The 22,394-nt window shown below is 29.0% G+C and overlaps 1 protein-coding gene across 7 annotated transcripts in view; it reads right to left on the reverse strand.

Annotated features, from left to right (window-relative positions):
- The window catches only part of FMRFaR (FMRFamide Receptor), a 327,763-nt gene extending 315,176 nt beyond the window's left edge, over window positions 1–12,587 (reverse strand). For 4 of the 7 annotated variants that reach the window (XM_076402267.1, XM_076402263.1, XM_076402264.1 and 1 more), the window contains exon 1: window positions 12,275–12,568. The gene's annotated coding sequence lies outside the window, so the exon portion shown is untranslated. Of the gene's footprint in view, window positions 1–12,224 lie in introns of all 7 variants that reach the window. The other 3 variants (XM_076402262.1, XM_076402261.1, XM_076402266.1) reach the window with 3 other exon arrangements.
- Between the last annotated feature and the right edge of the window lie 9,807 nt (window positions 12,588–22,394).

The following is a 22,394-nucleotide window of genomic DNA, read 5'->3' on the forward strand; positions in this document are numbered from 1 at the left end:
TCGAAAATACGGTGCAATATTAACCAGTTTCAAAATACTTCACTGTATTTGTAACAAACCCAAATATCAAACTGATTTCTAACTATACAGATATATTTTAGTGTGTCTTCCAACATAATCAAGATATGTTTTCTTCGTTTCAATGTGGTTTCAATTAAAGTTTCACAAAATGTTCAAACATAATATTAAATTCATATTAAACATGAAAAACTTTTACATATGATTATAAAACCACGTTTCTATTGTATTATTATTACTTCTAACTGAGTAATCTATTTATCAAATAAGGTGACTAAATTAATCCTATTGTTTAAAGTGAGCTGGGAACTTGGAAGAGTCTAGTTACCTAACTATGGTGGTTTTGGTCAAAATTATCCACAAATTTAAAAAGAACCCGATGTTCTAAGCGGGATTCAAACCCAAGACTATTGCACCAGGAGTTAATAAAGTCTTAGGAGTTAAAAAGTAATAATAATTGCTTCTTCATCTGACATGTTAATGGTTCCAACTATAAATGTTGGGAGTGTGAGTTAATTTTTGATAGTTTCTTTGGCATTTTCACACAAAAACAACAGTAGAACTGAAATATCTATCTCGTTCTAATATTCCATTTTTCATAAATTTCCTTACCTTAGTCGCCAGATTTAGCTCCCTTTGACTTCTCAATATGCATATGCACGGAACGTGCTCCTTGTTAATTATTTTTTTAAAATAAATTATGTAAATAAAAATTGTTAATTAGATATTTAAATATTCTGACCCCTCCCTGAGATACAAATACAACAAGAAAAACCCTACATTTCCCAAACTCTGTTCGAATCTCTATTGTAAATATTTTGCTGTCGAATAGAGAATTTAACTTGGAGTATTTAAGGGTACAAGTGGAACGATTGGGCCAACTAACAAACAAGGCACCGAGTTCGATAAATTATTCAAGAATTTAACAAGAGAAACAGATGCAAAACTGCAGAAATATTACAAAGAACAGTTGTCTTCTCTTTCTATAAACAAGAGATCCATGAATTATTCATGTTTCCCGAAAGCCGAATTATATTAACGAACAAGCCAATAAAAATTAAAAAATTGATAAATACAGCAAGGAAATTGGCTGTCACGTCATTTTTATAACATTTGGGGTGAAAACTATTTATTGACAAAAACGAAAAAACCTAATTTCTTTCAGGATATGAAGTACAATGCTTATGTTTGTACAAAGAAACCTGCTCTAGCGGAAAAATGGTTTTTTTAAGTAAACATTGAAAAACTTAGGGGAATCTTTTATGAGCTCAATCTCTTATAGGTACAGGTACCACGTAGATTGTAATTTAGAGAATAATTTTTTCATTACACTCTATGTACATGATTTATTCTCAGGAGATTTACTACTATGTCAAACCTAAAAGGACCTATAACCAGTTCACAATAGAATCTGTAAAAAGAGTTAAAAGTAAGTACAATACAATTAAATTTAAATGAGATGTCTAAAGAGTGAAAATTATATAATTTGTTTCTCCACATCAATATATATGCGTATATTACATAGTGAATGATTATTCAAAATAATGTACAATATCTAATTTCACTAAAATGCTCAGTCATATTTTGTGTTACCAAACGTCAGAATTTTTAAATATTAAATATTTTAAAAAATAATAAAGTGTTCTTTGCTTTGAATTTTCAAAATATTTCATTCCAGTGATAACCAGTATTTTTTAATCTTTATTTTTTTAAATCCTTTTTTTCATTTTACGTAATAGATATTCAGGCTTGGCACACCCTCGAGGAATTGGGATACGCGAAACTTGGTTACAACTTTATATATGGGAGCTTACCTTCTATGTATGTCTTTATTTTATGGATTATACGGACAACAATAATTGGTTATGTGACATTTTTTTGACATATTTGACGCAAAATAATGAAAGAAATTGATGCCACAGGTCATACTGCAACTGGAAGATGAATATATTATGGTAATTTAAAGCAAAAAAGTCGTAACTTGGCATATCTGACAAAATCTGCACCGAAGAAGAATATTTACTCTATCAGGGTATCATAGTAGTTTTTTTATTTTACTGTTTTTTACATAATACATTATAAATTTATAAATATAAATTATAAATAGATAATCTAAAATAAAAATATAAATATTCTCTTATAAAGACTAAAAATAAGTAAGCGTATAATTATGTCATTATTCAACAAAATATATCAATCACTATCAAGTATTAATTAGCACACCCTTTTTAAATAATTAGCAAATAAGTGAAAATATAATAACATAATTTAAATATAGTAAAATTTAATAAATAATAGTTTTATTTATAGTTAATCGGGAATATTCTAAAATTACCTTTGGTTAAAACTTTAGTCAAAAGGTTTGAATAAACATCATAAGTCATTCAAGAAGAGCATCATCTAGTAGTTATCAACATAAGATATAAACAGTTAAAACTATTTTTCAGGACAATATTCCTAAATGCGAATAATAATACTGATCTGATGAGACTAATGATATAATGTGTTCAATAGTGAACAGGAAGAGATACTTAGCCGCATAACACTTGAGCTGAAAAGTTCTTTGTTTGATATCTTTACGATATCAGCTAACCCACGCAACTTCACTTGCAAAACGATTTCGTGGACTTTTTTATGTTTTCTGGTGTTACTACATCATTTGGACGTCCACTGCGTTCTGCATCGTCGGTGTCTCTACGACCACGTTTGAAGTCAGCAAACCAACATTGTTGTAAGCCATTGCATCGCTTGAACGGTATTTTCCTTACAAGAAGCAGTGTACAATTAAAAAACACAAAATTGTTTTTTATCAATGGTTTTGAAAATAATAAAAGTAGTGTCACTCTTAGCACAATAACTCATAAACTTATGAGTAGAATATCATGACATTTTAAGTTTTCTCTTGAAGGTTGGTAGAAAAAGTGGTGAATGCAATAAAACTAGTGTTATCTATGTAATAGGCCCGAGACTTCTCAGGTCATATGTTAGTTGATATGTCTAATATGTTTTACGATTATCGTTAGCAGAAGTACTAGGTTATTAAGAAATAATCGAATAAGCTTGAATCTATAATGATTAAATTTAACTTTAACTAAACGTATTTAATATGCACAGGATATTCTATAGTTTACGAGACAGGCAATGTTATTGCTCTGATGATAATAATAATATACATATTTCTTTATTATTTAATTATTACATTGTTACTAGTCGTTTCCGACTAACCTACAATTTGTCTTTATGATAACTTAAATCTAGATATATAACTAGGAGGACCCATCGGCCCTATCTCAGTCTCTGGTGAAATAATGTTAATACATGTAACTGCGGTATTTTTATTAAATGCACCTCACTACACAACACTACACAAGATCAGATGGTTTGATTCTTTTGAGTGTCCTGTGTCCTGTTCTGGTGTTATCCAAAAGCTACAGTACTTCACAATGAAGTCTTTCCTCATGTCCCCTGGCAAATATACATAATGGTCATTCTAAATATTCAGAGGAGGACAATAAATGCATGATATGTTACGATATTGGCAAAAATTAAGAATTATTGCACCATTGCAGAGCTTGTGACTAATGGACTCACTCCTTAGTATTCAGAGTGCGATGATCCGAAAGATCATATTTGAATTTTTATTTATATCCTTAAAATACTTAAAATGTTTGTTAATAATTACTGAAAGACAGAAAACTAAAAAACCGATTAATGTCTAAAATATAAGTAATTGTAACCTAAAATAATGTTTTATTAACTTTTCCTTAGATGGCTCTAATTTCCTCACTACGCACCTCCTACTAAACATTCGTTAGTTATTTTCGTTCGATGTTTCCCAATGCTACTTTTAAAATGGGACTCATAAGCTGTATAAAATAATCGAAGAAGTTATAAACTCTGATGGACTTGTGTTCAAACAGATTTTTTTATAAATGTATTAAATAAATTTTAATTTAATTTATAAATTAAGAAAGGGTAATCAATAATTACTGAACATAATGAACAACATCTCAACCTAACCATAATAAAACTATAAATATATGATAGTTCTAATAAAGCCGACAACTAAATTAACATGTTTCTCGTGTAAAGTAATGATATTTCGGTCCTCTTTATTTGCTCCAGGTATCGTTTCATTCTCATATCACCGATTTGGACATGACTTCCCATTCCCGGAGGTAATTTCCTAAACATTCGAATAGAATACGAAATGATTCCTTAAAAACATCGTGTTTGGTACTGGGAAAATGTAAATTGGTTGGTCCCATGAAATGGAAAAATTGAATTATGTACATAGGAAAAACATCCTGAGGAAGTATTCGCTAAAGATGGCTGATTTTCGTATAAAATCGCTTATAAAAACATCGTCAATGGTGGAATTTTTTTATTACAATATATATTTTCTTAAAAGATAAGCATAATTTGCTTTCTTTTTTATAATTAACAGCGTAAAACATAATTCTTGGAGTATATGAGGCATAAATTCTTCCATTCGATGGTTTTCTTTATTATCAGCGCGTCAACACTAGAATATTATTAAGAATATTATATATTTAAATTTTTAATTAATTTTATTTCCATTGTTAGTACAAGTTTTAAATAAAAACGAACTACCAGAAAACAATATATATATTATTATTCAATAAGATATATTTTTTGTAATAAATAACACAGGCATTTTGAAATCAAATTTCGAATTCAAATTTTTTCGTTAGGTTGGTAGGGCTTTAATTGGCGCCTGTCAAATTTTAACTTCACAGTCATCATAAAATAAATAGAGACTTAACTTCAGAGATTATCTTGAAAAATAGTTTGGGGTAGTCCACTATACAAATGACGCTGCAATCGTATTTTGGATTTGGTATCAATTTCTATGCAAAGACCCACGAAAGTATTTAATTGGTTCATTTCATTAATATTAATTTTTTTATTTGTTTTTGACGCCATATCGTTATCACATAGGAAATAGCCCGTTTAACATTTCAGCTATTTTCTTGCGACTAAATTATAACCAATAAAAAAATTAAATTAAATTATTATTTAAATTAAATTTAATAAATTAAAGAATTGCATCGTTTTCGTTTAGTTTTCTTTAGAAAAAGTTGATCATTATCATATTAAAAATCGTAAGTTATTATTATTACATCGAGTTATTCTATTAGATTGGATACACATAGGGTTGTGGTAAGCATTATTTTTACCATATGACTATATGAACTATTTATACTATGTATACTATGTCGACTATATAATTATGTATATATAGTCCTTCAAATAACAGGTCAATTGAACAGTCCCTGGCCTGACACATAGATGGCGCTACTATAAATAAATCCATATATTTTTGAATCCATAAAAACCTCGAAAGACGCGTGTATAAATTTGAGAGCTGTCGGATCATTAGTTTGTGAATTATAGCATTTTGAGTGAAGCAACTTTTGTTATTGTGAAAAAATTGATAAAAAGGAATTTCGCGTGTTGATAAAATAGTGCTTTTTGAAGGGAAAAAATACAGTTGAAGCAAAAACTTGGCTTGATGTCGAGTTTCCGGACACTGTCCCAGGAAAATCAACCATTAAGGTATGTTAAGTTTAGACGTGGTGAAATGAACACCGAAGACGGTAAACGCAGCGGACCCCCAAAAGAGATTGTTACCGACGAAAACATTTATAAAATCCACAAAATGATTTTGAATGACCGTAAATTGAACCTGAATGAAATAGCAAACACTCTAAAAATATCAACTGAAATTGTATATCATATCATTCACGAATATTTGGGTATGAGAAAGCTCTGTGCAAAGTGGGTGCTATGCTAGCTCAATTTTGACCAAAAACAACGACGAGTTGATGATTCGGAGCAGTGTTTGAAGATCAAACGTAATAAACCCGAGTTTTTGTGTCGATATGTGACAATGGATGAAGCATGGCTCCATCATTTCACTCCGAAGTCCAATCGAAAATCATCCGGGTGGACTGCACACGATGTATAACAGTCGGCTGGCAATGTTATGGTGTCTATATTTTGGGATACGCATGGAATAATTTTCATTGACTACATTGAAAAAGGAAGGACCATCAACAGCGACTATTATTACTTGTTACTGAACCGTTTGAAGGACAAAATCGCCGAAAACGGCCGCATTTGAAGAAAAAGAAAGTGCTGCTTCACCAAGACAATGCACTGTGTTACAGGTCAGTAAAAACGATGGCAAAAATCCATGAATTGGACTTCGAATTGCTTCAATTGCGAATGGAAAGGCATTCAATATGAATATGAATAACGCTAAATTGTATTACCCTTTGGAGGTATGTTTATTGAAGTGGAATTAATTAAAAAATTATTTAAAGAAATCTATTTTATCTAAGGAATCCATATCAGTACATTAGGTTAAAACTACTCAACCAAGATAGTTCGATTTTTTAGGTTTATTAGTTTATTAGAACGGAATAGAAACACACATCCCTTGACAGGCTCGTTTAAAAAAACACAGCTAAATACAATATTTACATTATGTTATAACTGAATTAGCATAGCAGAGGCTTAAGTCAGCTTTTCATTTATCTCCTTTATTTTATTCTTCAAATCTATTGTATCAATAATATCACAAATTTTGACAAATCTCTTTTAAAAATGTAAATTTTTAACCTTTTCATTATACTACCCATAACGATTTTCAAGATAGAAATGATAAGGGGCATAACCTTATATTTTGGATTAAAAAAGTTAATATAATTTTAACTGAAAATATTGACTTTAAATATAAAAAAAAAACAAAGCAAAGAGAGAACTTTAAGAGATCCTATTAAATTGATGGCGGTTAAAATACATGAAAAAAGTAAAAGATGCGTAGGAAGATAGTAGATTAAATTATAAACTGTGCTGTAAAGTTATTTTTTCTCTTTGGTTTATATATATTTATGTTTATATCATAATATTATATTTATATTTTTATATAAAATGAGGTCTAATTTTGCAAAGTTCATTACATCTACTTTTATTTTTGTTTTATTTGTGTTATTTTATAATCACAATTTTTTTAAGTCTTTATTAAATTTTATTTAATAATATGTATCAGTGGTTACTCGTGTGATGCCACAGTGTCGCATTTGCATGGTAAACTCTGTTTAAATACCTATCAAAAGCCTTCACAACAAATATGTACTTTATAGCACCTATAATGGAAATTTAAACGAATCAATCAAATTGTACGAATGATGTTTAAAGTACTATCTAGTTTCTATCGAGTTATTTATTACTCAAGAACATTACAAATACGTTTTTCGATTTCAACTTAAACAAATTCAAGTATATTTAATTAGTTTTAGTTGAAAAATGTATTATTTGCTTGTCAAATAATAATCAAGTCATGTTAAAAGAATCCGGAAGAAGTATGTTTGATCGGCTCAAATTACTCAAAAAAGTTAATTAAGCTAAGAACGCCAGGGGGATTATGGACGTCCTGATCGTATTTTAATATGTACGGATGAGAACGTAAAAAAAAACAAAAATATAAACAAAAATCGTCGGGACCTTTTTCAATTTTCATTTGAGTCAAATTGATCTTTTAAAAGACGACATTGGTCGCAAACGCTTCTCTTTTTGTTTAGTACAAGAAACACGAATGAATTCTGTTAATGTCTGCGAAACCATGACTTCTAACTACCAAAAGACCATCAAGGGTTTCATTACAAGGTCTACGCATGCAATGCGGAAACTCTCGAATGGTGCGGCGAATTAAACGCTCAATAAAATAAAGAATAGGAAATATGACAACTGTGATCAAAATGTAACAGTTACATTTAACAGGCGTTTTGTCATAAATGATGAAAAAGTTCTAACAAAACTATATTTTACCAATTTTTACAATAAGCAAGTTTCACAGACATACAGTTTATTGATAAAAATACAAAATAAGAAATTACGATTTAATCAGATAGTAAATTCATTTACCGGGTTTTTGCATTTTTATTTTTGTTTTAATGTTCACTGATTTTGGATGAAGGGAAATAATTTCTACTCTCAAATACTAAAAATATCGAAGCGTCTTGCACCAGCATGCACTCAAGTAAAACAAGTAAAGACGTTTAATTAAATATGAACAAAATTTCTCTATAAAGAAATATAAATTTATAGAATTTATAATAATAATAAATAGTGTACTCATAGTGGAAACTATGCAGTTCATTTCATTATCGAATGTCGTACAGAATTAGTTGCTGATTAATTTCTATCACACATCACCTTCCTACTTCCTACTACTGCGGAAAAATTCGGACAAAATTAATTTGAAAATTGAAATTTTCAAGCAAAAAAAATTTTCAAGCAAAAAAAGTTTTAGCAAAAAATACTTTTTTATTATAGTTATATTTCTTAAGGCAAATCAACATGGGGTACTATTTCGGAACTCTTCCCAACTTATGTTATTTAGAGTTATTGAACATTTATAATTCATTAAAATTTTATGTCGACAAACTCTCAACACATTAATTATTCACATACATAACATATATTATAAGATTATAAGAATTATGAGAATTATAAGAACTATGATATTTCGTCAATTATGACCATACGTCTAATATGTGAACTATCATCAATCCATAGCCGGCACTAATGCAAAATGCAAAGCAAGATGTAGAGTTGCTGGAAAGTAAAAAAAATCAAATTTATTGATAGTGAAACTATCAATAAATTATACTGAGTTATACTGAAATCTACTACTACTATCTACTGTTTAGTAATTAATTACTTTTTACTATCGACCGTTTCAGTCGCTATCTATGGTTCGACTGATTTTACTACTTTTTACCAGTCACTGTTTCAGTCGACTGTTTTTAGCCGCTATTATCGGTCCGACTGATTTTGTTACTATTTACTATCGACTGTTCCATTCGTGTACTTTCAGTTGCTGTTTTTGGTTCTACTAGTTTCATTCAAATGTACCCAATTTATGCTTCCATAGATTTATATGTAATATAGATAGTTTTATCATTTTTTGATAGTTTGCTTGTAAATAACAATATAGATTATTAATATAACAGCATTTTGGAACGATATTTTTTCAAGATTGTTAAGGTAATAGGGTAAAAAGATTAAAATTGTGAATGATAAATAGTAAAACACATTTGACTGTTTTTATTGCAGTGATAAGTAGTATTTCGATTACTCTCTCGATTTTTGTTAAAAAATATTTCCGTTCAATAATAAATAAAGCATTTACTTTATTTAAAGAAGCTCCAGTAGTTATTGTGAGATCATTTTTAATTATGTCATGAATTAGTTTTATTTTCTACGATTGGGTATATGTTTAATTTTTATTTAGTATTTATGCACAAAACGCAGAGAGACAAACACAATTCTCAATATTTTGTGGTGTTTATGGTTATTGCACATCTTTTTAAGTTCTATTGTATTGTCTATATTTATTATAGTATATTATTATTCCATTCCATAGAAAAATTCCATTCCATTTTTCAGATCCACAGAACATTCCATTACAAAAGTAATTCTCCTTTGTTTTAAATGAAATTATTAATTGCATGTTAATAGTATTCAGTAATCCTTTTCTGTTCCTTTTTAAAGGTAGTACTTGAAGGAATATGTACATCTCTGTCTCGCTTATACTACCGTTGAAAAACAAAAATATAAGCACATATAAAATTAACTGCTCCTAAAGTAATTCCCTCCGTCCTTTCCTCTCTCACAATTTATGCAGGAAAGGGTTCGTACATCATCGTCTGACATCTCAAATTGAAAAAAAAACAGTCGAACCGTGCATTTGACCGAAAATACTAATTAATATTTTCAGTTGCTAGTTTTTTGACTATCGACTGTTTCGACTTTTTTCAGCCGATAGTTCTCAACGCTAGTTATAACTAAAATTAATTACAAATAAGGTACAGTAAAAATATGATAAAAATAATGAATAATTAAAATATATATAAGATATATCGTATTTTAGAAATTATTTTTGTTTAATAACAATAGCACTGTAATTTAATTTGTGACAATTTTATTTTAAAAGTCTTTATCCTATTAGAGTCTAAATAGTAGATAGGCAAATATATTTCGATTCTCTTTTTGAATATACAAAATATACTAATTTACTTATACAGTGATGCATTTTCCATCTTTCCGAGATACATATAATAATATAAAAATATGATGTCTCATATATATTTGATGATTGTGTATCCATTAGTATCTCATTACAATTTATCATCGATGAACATTATTTACCATCGATCTGATAATAAAAGTTAACAAACCAAAACTATAAGGGTCACACCATTACACTATTAAATACAAATGTTTCCAAATATACTTTAAAATGGTAGCATACTTTAAAATTAATAAATGAAATATATATTAATCATCTTCTTGTATTATAATATTAATCCCTTATAACATGTTAAAATGTTAACAGTACAAGTACATATGCCTATAAAACCATAAAATTTATTATATGTTTGTCTCCTTGTTACCAACCAGAGTTAATTTGAATAGGACCTAATGCTTAATGTGAACTATAATACAGTTATTTATTATATGACTTCTTATTTATTTTATTAAATTAATTATAAGGAATGTTATTTTTAAGACAACAGGTGTAAATAATGAGCTTGTAGTTGTAGTTTTTAAATATTTCATCACATTGTGGAAAGATAACTAATTATTGCTAATTATATTAAATAGTATTCTAGTATGATTCAGTCGATTATCTACCTAAGCAAGAAATGATTTTTAAAATCAAATGTCAAACTCATAGTCGTATAAAGTCATTCAATGCTGAAGGTTAATATTATTAAAATTTAAAAATAGACAAACACCCTTTGACTTTAAAGAGCATGTATATATGGAAGATAAAGAACATTATTTTTTAAATTAATTGTAATATGTAAATTGTTGAAGCTATATAATTAAGCTATATTTATTATAAAAAATAAGTATTATTATATACTAGATCTAATCGTCAACAAGAGAACTGTAATTCATTCATTAGAGTATCATTGTAAATTAAAACATATATTCAAAATTACCAAAATTATAAAAGTAAAATCAAAAAGGAGTTTAAGAATAATTTTATTAGTTTAGTTGTTTTAATATACTTTCATTCAAAACGTTTATTAAAAATTGAACAAGAAGTTATAAATATTACAGCTTTGGATTCTAATATGAACTGAGACAAAACTAATGGCTATGTATTCTTTTTAACCAATTTCGAAAAAGGAGGAGGTTCTATATTCGGCTGTATATTTTTTTCAATGTATGTTCGCGGATTTCTCCGTCAATTTTTATTCGAAAGCGTGCTCTTCCGAGCGGTTCCGTGGAAATCGAGGGTAACATCAGCACCGACTTCAAGGTGATGAGTTGGTAGTAGTTAAAATAATATTGTAAAAAGATAAATAGGTGTCAGGTAGATATTAAGCTAAATTATGTGTATATAGTAGAATATAAAATAAGTGTAGTAGATAGGTTAAATGAGGATTTTGTTTATTTTTATATAGCTATTACAACTATTATTATGTACATATTTTATTTAAATTTTTTTTTGTGTTAAAAATCTAAGTTTGATTATTTTAAATTTTTTATTGAGCTCCTTATTTATTTCTTGAAATCAGTTCAATTTTCTTCTTAAAAATATTTTTAATTTTTAATTCTTATCAACACTGATTATTAAATTAACATAATTTCAGAGGTTCGATATTAAATCTCTTTTGTGAGTCTTTAGTCTCGTAAATATATTATTTCTAATATGATTTTTTATAAACGGTTGGATAAACTATTTCTTATGATATACTAATAACAATAATACTTAAACATATGCAATTTTTCATGTAATTTATTAAATAAAAAGAGACAATTAAAAATTATTTTCCAATCAAACAGTTAAAAATATTAAGAATCCAGAATCCAGCACGTTCAATTAACATCCGAATTTAAAATAAAACGCGTTGACTGAAATAAGAATTGTGTCGCACAATAATGTAAATCATCCGAAAAAAAATGGGGGAGCGCCAAACTGGCCCGATCTGAACCCGCGTTATTTTCGCGATAAATAATAGCGTTCAAAATAAAAACGGTAAGATATATCGCGCATTTTTTCCCAATTCGTTCGAGCTAATAGCCACCGCAGACAAAACACGCGAATTTACAAACGAGGCAATTCATAAATTTACTCCGGAGAGGAGACCGAACATGACAAAAATCGAATAAACCACTCTGGTTTTGAAATGATTAAGGAACAGCTCACCTTTGCGAAAGATCCTTCGAAAGTTTTGCTTTGGAGCAAGAAGTTCCAGAAGAGAAGACAATCACTAAATAACACTGTTTCACTTCAAATCCGAATAAGAACAATAGCCGATCACTTTATCCAAGTTGTTCGGTTGTTTTAGCGAATGAGCGACATAATTTTCGTCGGAAAAAAAACACGCAAGATTTTCGAGCGGACGCCGACGGTGTATTGCGCCAGCGGTAACGGCTCCCGATCCGATGTGTATCGGCGCTTTTATCGTGTGGCGCGCGTTGTAACACCAACACGCCGACTGAAAGCGCTGACGAAGATTGGTCGTGGTGAGACCGCTATGCACCGAGTGTCGGCCGTTTCCTTGCCAGGAAAACCGTTTTCGATTTTTCATCGACTCACTGGTGCTATCCTTTAATGTCTTTAATACTCCATCGGTAGAGGATCGTGATGTCGCTCAATCACTTTCACTCTGATACGAAACTGTGCTATAGGTCACGACTCATCAGTCGGAAGCTGCAGAGAGTCCCAATAATGTTAATCTCAGATTAACTCGATATTGGTCGTATCACTCCGTTTTTAACCTTTCCGGAACCGTGCTACAAAATTACGTTTCAAACCGTGGGGGGTAACTAAAGTCTATCCAAAGTTGCTGTGAACATACGTTTTAATATATTTAATGTATTGTCTGTCGCAATTTTGTAATTTCGTTTTAAAAAGAGATACAATGCTGTCTGATACGTTCGAACACATAAAGGAATCAACCTGTCAAAGTCGTCCGGTTGTCAAACGTATGCAAAATTGTTCAAAACAATAATCATACGAAGTTATAAACCGGCAAACGTTGGTTTAATGCTTTGCTTATTTTGATAAATTTCAAACCGCTATTTATTAACAGATTAATTGAAAAGTCCCCGGCCTACCATGTAAAACACATTTTTTTAGCAAAATTAGTTTTTTTTATTCAACATAATTCCCTTCAAGGGTGACACACTGATTATAGCGACCCTCCAACTTTTCGATACCATTTTTGTAGTACAATTTGTCCTTTGCTTCAAAATAGGTCCAATTTCGGCAATCACCTCTTCATTCGACGAAAATTTCCTCCCAGCGAGCATTCTTTGAGATGTGAGAATAGGAAATAATCGCTGGGGGGCAGATCTGGAGAATACAGTTGATGAAGAAGCAATTCGAAGCCCAATTCATGGATTTCTAGCACGGTAAAGTGGTGGTGTCTTAGTGAAGCAGCACTTTCTTTTTCTTCAGATACGGCCGTTTTTCGTTAAACGGTCCAATAATGCTACGTAATGTTGATGATCCTTCCTTTTTCAAGGTAGTTAATGAATATTATTCCACGCGCATCCCAAAATACAGACGCCATAACCTTGCTAGCCGACCGTTGCGCCTTCCCACGCTTTGGAGCGTGTTCATCGTGTGCAGTTCACTCGGATGACTATCGATTGAACTTGAGTGAAATGATGGAACAATGTTTCATCCATTGTCACATATCGACGCAAAAACTCGGGTGTATTACGATTGATTAACTTCAAATACTGCTCCGAATCACCAACTCGTCGTTATTTTTGGTCAAAAGTGAGCTCGCGCGGCATCCACTTTCCACAGAACTTTTCATACCCAAATATTCGTGAATGATATGATGTACAGTTTAGTGTACATCATATCAGCTACTTTTTCTTAATGTTTTCGTCTGTAACAACCTCTTTTAGGCGTCCACTGCATTCACCGTCTTCAGTGCCCATTTCACCACGTCTAAAGTTAGCATGCCAATCCTTGATGGTTGATTTTCCTGCGGCAGTGTCCGGACTCGGCATCAAGCCAAATTTTTGCTTCAGCTGTTATTCTTTCCCTTCAAAAAACAAAATTTTATCAACACTCGAAATTCCTTTTTATCCATTTTTTTCACAATAACAAAAGTTGCTTCACTCAAAATGCTATAATGCTATAAAATTCTATAATTCACAAACTAATCCGACAGCTGTCAAACGTATACACGCATATTTTGAGGGTTAGGGCTAACTAAAAAACATATGGATTTAATTCTAATAGCGCCACCTATTTGTTAGGCCGGGGACTTTTCAAATGCACTGTTATTACTCTGATTAAAAATGCCGATGTCAGGCAGAACAGATTGCCTCTCTAATCAGTTACTTCGAACAGGAACAACATAATGGAGGCCCCCTCTTGCCATAAAATTCGTTGGAGATGTAAGTATATTTACTATTAAATATTAATTTTCTGCGGTTTTTATTGAAAATATTTTCAGCGTGTTGCAGCACTGAAGTTAGTATGGACACGGTCACTGAAATATATCCAAAAATGAAAAACATGATCTTGGATTCACTGAAAGGAAAAACTGTCCTCATTCGAAATGGGTGACGAATCAAGATCAGCTTGATGTTAGCACTATTGGAGATCTAATATAAGAACTGTATAAAAGTCAATAGTTTTTTCAATATAAATATAATTTAATACAACTATTTCAGAGGAAACTGGAAAAAAAAGTCTGAAAAGTATCGAAGAGGTGTAATGGTTCCAGACGTTGCTTATAATAGAATACAATTTCTAAAACCATATAATAAAATCAAAAAACTTATTACTTTAATTTGTGTATTTAGATTAGGCATGGATATTTTAGAATGGAACTAATATACCAAACGGTCACTCATGGCAAGATGATAATAAAAATAGTGTTAAGTCCAATAAAGTTGATGGAAAAAGGTAAACGCTAGAGTAAGAATTGATTAGGTTTTATTCGTCATAACATTTATTAATAATTCATTGAAGATATATTGTGCTTCAGGCTGGAAACAGGAAAGGTTAATAGCACCTTCGGTTTGGATAAACTCAATCAGACACATTGGAGAATAAATTGAGAAGTGATAGAATTGTGAACAAACGTTCGACAGATTGGAAATGAACAGCTTAGTTATGCGCTTGAGTTAAACTTTCTGAATATGGAATTCTAATTCAATGCTGATTATTTCCAACATAGGGTGATGAGAGAGGAAACAACTAAAGGTGTGTATATAATTAATATACAATAATTGTAGAAGATCGTATACTAGAGTGTGAAAGTGTTATGTCCATTAGCTATGTATGCAATTGTTCAGAATATAAATGAGTATTTGCTTAAAATGTGCGAGGAGAGAAAAAATACTAACTGTTTTGGAGATATGCCAAATGCGTTAGGGAGAATTTAGTGATTAATTTTATCAAGAATAGTGTAGACAGATAGTAGCAGAAGCACGCCATCGAAAGAAATAAGAGCTAAACGTAAAAAGGTAAATATGCTCTCTAATGAGAGTAAAACACATTACTTGGACACATAATTGTTAATTGGATGAATTAAACATCCAGGGGGATACCACAACATAAAAAACGCGCCTAGAACTCCACCTCATGGGTGGTGTGGAAAATAATTCAATGTAAATGTAATAAAATAACTCTCACCTATAAATTATTGTGTATGTATAATCAACTTTACTTTAAATTATTGGATAATATATGCATTAGATATAGTATAATGTTACAATAAGCTATATATATATATATATATATATATATATATATATATATATATATATATATATATATATTTGATAAAATTTTTGTTTCATTATTTTATTTAAACTAGAATTTTGTTATATATCAAAGCCAAACTGATCTAAAACTCAGAGTTGATACGGCAACATGGCAACGTTTTGACCTCATATATTTAGGTAACGTATGTTCACACCAACTTTGGATAGACTATATAATACCCCATTGTAACGCATCGCTAACTTATGAAAATTATGGATGACATTTTGCAAAGCTATAAAATAAACTCTTATAACTAAATAGTTTGTTTATTGTTAAAAATATTTTCATTTTGAGATTAAATTATTATTTGCGCTTAAATCATTATTTTTAGAGTCAGGGCATAAAAATGTTTGAGTTTGGTCTCGAGATATGTCAAGATAGGCAGCTAAACAATATCTTTGGGCGTAAAGTCCATATTTATTTGGTTACAAGTCTATGCCCTTGTTCTATTGTCCCAGGTATATTGCGAAACCCAAATTGATGTTTTGGGATAATCTTTTTTTTATTATATAATTTAGCCTCTTTATACAGTTTCTCAAAAACTTTCATTGACTGACTTTTCAGTGACATTTTGTAGTGTTTGCGCTGGTTTGAGAACAATTATTATTTCAGCTACTTTCCAGATGACAGGAAAATAATTAATTCGTGCTATAGCATTGATTATAGATATGTTAATAATTTTACATACTTCTCTGATAGTTACTGAAATATGTTTCCGGTTATTAGATTATATCCAGGGCTTTTTTACAATTAATCTCTCGGGTTATTATTTGTTGATAACTAATAATATAAAACTATATATATACATATATATAGAATTTATATTAAAACAATAACGAATTATTAAGTATTCTATTATTTACAATTTAGAACCAGAGTATTTACAATCATTAAATTGACTATTGACTCTTCAAAACTTAGGTCTATAAAATAAATAATCGAAATAATTGATAAAAAGTTGAAGCAATAAAATATCATATATTATAACATTAAATGTTGTACACCTTAATATTTAGCACTGCTTTATATTCACAATTTTTACAAATTTACTGTTAATATTCCATAATTTATTCTATTTGTCCTATATGTTCCATCTATGCAAATTATGTAGTTAGTTTCATTTTAACTGCTGCATATTTTTATTATTTCATTTATGTATTCATATAGTTTTTATTCTTATCCATATTTCTCAGCTAAAATATATATTTCAAAAATAATAAATACACCAGGCTGATTAAAATTATAATTTCCTTACCTATGGTTTTAAATAACATTGCATCATTATCTGCTCATTTATTCCACTCTTCGATCTCACCAAATCTCTCACACTCTCTCTCTCTCTCACCACCATCTCTCGAATAGCTTGTGGCTTTTGTTTATCTACTGCTTTCTACCTTGTCTTATAACCGACGCGGCAACTTACAACTCACCAACAAATAAAGGTATTTTATGATTGTTAATATTCTTTGCAACATTCATTTTAACCCTTGATGCACAAATTAACGTATTTATTTATTAAATTTTATTACCTTCAATAATCGGTTAGTGCTTTGTTAAGAGTTAATTTACTAAAGAAACCAGAAATGTCAGAAGTTAATATCACTTAAATTTACAGAAAAATCTTAATAGCCTTTAGAATTACTTTTAGTACAATGATATACTATGTCTCTAGAACCGTATGAATTACTATCAGTTCCTACGCAAGAACAATTTTTCTTAGCTGTCCTCTCCTCATCAGGCACCAAATTAAAGCAAAAGCCGATTTCAAAATTCTAAATATCTTACGAACAAGGAGGTCATTCTAGTAATTCTCAACCTGTGTTAATCTATGTTGGGTTTTTTTTTCACAGCTTTATACCTTCCGATAAAGCAGACACATTAATTCGTTTTCCTTACAAAAAATGTAAAATATAATTCTACGTGATCAAACTAATTAAGAATAGTTTTTTATACAAACTTGTCATAATTCTTTAATCGTTCCACCAATACGAGAATAATCGAAAATAGCACTGCTTAAAAATAAATAACTCTTCTTAATAATGACTACAGTCATTTTAATTCATTATTTTGTAGTCGCCGCAACACCGATGGGTTGTTCAAACTTCAAACACTCACCTAATTTTTACGAATATTATCCTTTATTATATGGATTTTATTTTTTTTATCCTGGTTGCTTTATTTGGGCATTTTTGTTTTATTGTAATATATTTATTTGTAGGGGGTATTACACAATTTTTTTTAATATCTAAATTAATTTATTTCAATATCATGAAAGTAAAGAATAACCATAGTAATTATGCTCTGAAGTTGTTACGTTTCTGAAAAAATCTTACTAATTATAATTTTTGCTATAGTGTTCAGTGGTGTAGTATTTTAAACTTTTATATTCAACAAAAATTGAAACTTAATGGCAATTAGATTTATATTGCCGTTTAAAAAGATTAGTAAGTGTTAGTTTTTATTATTTTAATTAATGTTATATATCAAATACATTTCTGATCTGATATTGAAAATAATATAAAAATAATTTTTAGTAACACATCATTTGTAAGTAATTCTCTTTACTAAATTATGAAAGAAACATTATTAACTTAATAAATTGTGGTCATTAGTTTAAGTAATAATTCTAATATTGTAAAATACTTTTATATAAGATGATTCATTAAATTCAATTAATTTAATCATTAATTTAAAATTAAGAAAAAACTGATTTGGGATTTGATTTAGTCTAAAAATTAAATTTTAAATATATATCTATTAATATATATAACCCTTTATCTTTTTTGAATATAAAAATGTATTTATATATACGAATACGTATATATATATATATATATATATATATATATATATATATATATATATATATATATATATATATATATATATATATATATATACATATATGAATACGGAATATAAGATCCTCTTAAGGGCATATTATTAAAAGATTTTTTCTAACAATTTTTCTAAAAACAATTTCTATACCAGAATTCACTTTTAATATATTTATTTGGACTATTTTTTAATTTATGAATACCATCACAGCCATGATTTAATTACACGTGATATATTATTAATATTTAAAATAGCTGGCTTGGTGGCGCAGTGGTAAAGGCGATGGGACGGTCCTCCTACTGTTGTGATAGCCGCGGGTTCGAATCCGGCTGGGGCATGGTCGTAAATTTATGTTTGCGATTGTTCAAAATTTGTGAATGTTCTAGGCAAGAGTGTAAAATCCGACAAGGAAAATGATCCCAGTCACGCCAGTAACCAGGCTGGGTAAGACCGGATGTCTTCTGGGATGATTTCTAAAGTTGGTCACTCGCCAGTCGTAGGCTTAATGCTGAGCACCGTAGTTTGTTAAACTTTAGGCCCAGTTCAGATAAACCCATAGTCGGTAAAAAGAGACTTTAAAATATATATTTAAAAAAATATTGAAAATAATGTTGATTTAATGGTTAAGCTTTAAAATATAAAAAAATATCTAGATTATAATACCACCTTAATAAAAATATATTTTGATTATATAGAACATATTTATTTACTTATGCGACGAAAATTATTTCCTCCATATTTCAGGAAAATCATTTTCTCTCTATAGAAATAATATTTCAGAAGAGTAATGTCTACTGCAATAATATGATTATTTTGTCATATATATAATAATGTTATTAATTTTAGAAATACGTACAGCATGATAGAATTTGTTATATTTTGTGTCTAGTAAGTCTCTTTACTACTTTACTACCATTTAATGTGGACTATCATAGAAGTATTTATTATTTTATTATTTTACTTACTGAGGTAAAATTAAATTAGAAGAAAAAATTTATATAAATATTGTTTTGTTAAAATACGTTGTTACTAGTCGTTTCCGACTAACCTACAATTTGTTTGTACTATGGAAGTCTTCGTGTAATTTATTGAATGAAACTATATTTCCCTTAAAACTTTATTAATAACACTAACTATTATACATCTAATTAACTAATGAAAATGTATGAATGTTTGATTATTGAATGGATGATTGTTGATTGAATGTAAGATGCTTGAACGTCGAAACATGAATGCCTCTGCTGTCTATTTTTCTGCGTGCCCTTGATCGTTTTTGGTTAATCTTGTTCTGTGGCCACTTCGCAATAAGAAGAAGAGGCCTGACGTTACCACAGTACAATAACTGAAAAGTTAGGTTATAAGCAATTAAAATCCAGTTTTTAATTGACACCTGTTAATAAAAGTGGCAAGAAATAATATTACCAAAATTAATCGAACCTAATGTTCAATTACACAGTTATATAAAATGAAAACAATGTAAGAAAATAGGAAACAGTGTAACAGATAACATAAAACGTAAAACTATAATTTCCGAAAATATTTTAAGTTTTGAAAAATCCTCTCAGGGACGTATTGTATCATGTAACTAGTACGTTGATTTAGATGCCGCGTCACCAAAAAAAAGGTTAAATATTTTCAAAATTTCTACTCAAGAATATCCCGCAAAATTAGCGCACTTATTGTGTTAACAAATTCTATTGAGGAATCACCTGATATGGCTTTCGCCAACTTGTTTCTCTTTAAAAAACTCCACTTCGATGTGCCCGTTATAGCAAACAACAAAAAACAAAACTGAGAGTTGAAGTCCAAAAATGAATCGAAAGGGGCCTATTTTAAAGGTTATTTGAATAAATACTAAACATTTTATAGTTATTTATGCGGTACTCTTTTCACTGAATGTACTTCAGAGAAGTTTTAAAAAATTTAATTTGATATGATTTGAAAAACTTCATCATATTATAACTAAAGTTCAAAGATAGTTAGCTGTAGTTATATTAAAGCTATAGCACTATAGCATATATATATATACTTATATATATATATATATATATATATATATATATATATATATATATATATATATATATATATATATATATATATATATATATATATATATATATATATATATATATATATATATATATATATATTATATATATATATATATATATATATATATAAAGTAATATAGGTATTTTTTTATTATTTATATTTATTTATTACAGTCTATCAAATTGACAAGTAGAGTAGGACAGAGAATTTTAAATAATTGGTTCAGAATTGAAAACTATTTTATGCATGTGGTATAATGTGATTTGTCATATTTATAAATATGTTATTGAGTAATTAATAACTCCTAATGTTAAACTTTTCTAATAAGTCAATAACAGTTACTGCTGAATGGTTTACATATTCAGTCATATGTTATCCAGTTGCTAGATCACTCTGTTACAATATAAGGATAACATATACTATAAAAATCTGATATAAATATATAAAAATTATGAAAATTATCAAAGAATTCAAATGATGAAGATATTAAAGCTTTCTATTTAACAGTTCCATTGCTAAAAGAAAATAATCCTATTTAATATTTTAAACGAATTTGATATAATTAAATGATCAGATCCTGACTTATTGAAATGACTGACCAACTTTTATTTTTTAAAAGTTAACAGGAAATAAGTTTACTGACTTACTAATAAAATTACTCAATGGTCGAACAATCGACTAATGAATAATAGTAATAGAGTCTGTATTTGTTTCTATATTTGTGATGGTCTAAAACTAAAACTAACTGGCGACAAAACTTATATACCATCTTCTAGATATTTACTCATAGAATATATATAAGAAAACCCATATAATGGTGAAAAATAGAATAGCCAGCAATAAAATTACAATTTATGTGGTATTTTTTTAATTATAGGCCTGATGACGTTGAATAATTTAATCTCCTCCAATAAAGTTTTATTTTCATGTAAATGGTTTTGTAAATAAACAATATAATCAGAATTGAAGAATCGCCATCTAAAAGACAAGAGGCTTCGGTTAGGCGAAAGGTTGGTGTTTTGGATTGGAATCGCAAAATGGAATAGTATCGGTTTTCCTTTGAAGATAATTACCTAGAACAAATATGCATTGCTGTTATGGGCTTTTAGGCTTCAAAAGAAATAGAGATAGAATCAATTTGGATATTTCAAGTTACAAAAATTGCTTGTGTTCACCATTATGAAGAAAAAACTAAAAGTTCGCACCGGCCCTCGTCATTATAGTTATTTGTTATCTATCTTAATTAAAATAGTCTTCATACCTTTTTGTCCCAAGTATTACCATTTCTGAAATATTGCGAGTCGAACGAGTTATATAGTAGAGAATTAGATTGTGTAAAATGTAACTATTTGAGTAAGTAAACCAACGAGGACACAACTTTTTTTTATTAATTAACAATTTTTTTCTTACATTAGATATGCTTAATACAATCTTAATTTACAAATTAATTCATTAATACTGTTCTGTTGTACTTACATTAATCTTGTGTATTACGGCGAGTATGGGATTAATACATCAGTATATATTTACCATTTATAACACTAACCATCTTCTTAAGTAGCGATAAGCACTGATAATTAATCGTAGAACTTTGTTTTGCGTGCGTTGGGTTACTAGTTGGTTTGATATTTTA

The sequence above is a fragment of the Rhynchophorus ferrugineus genome, unplaced genomic scaffold (assembly GCF_030347505.1).
Source record: "Rhynchophorus ferrugineus isolate W39M unplaced genomic scaffold, kcgeb_rfMv2 rfM4, whole genome shotgun sequence".
NCBI lineage: Eukaryota > Metazoa > Arthropoda > Insecta > Coleoptera > Curculionidae > Rhynchophorus > Rhynchophorus ferrugineus.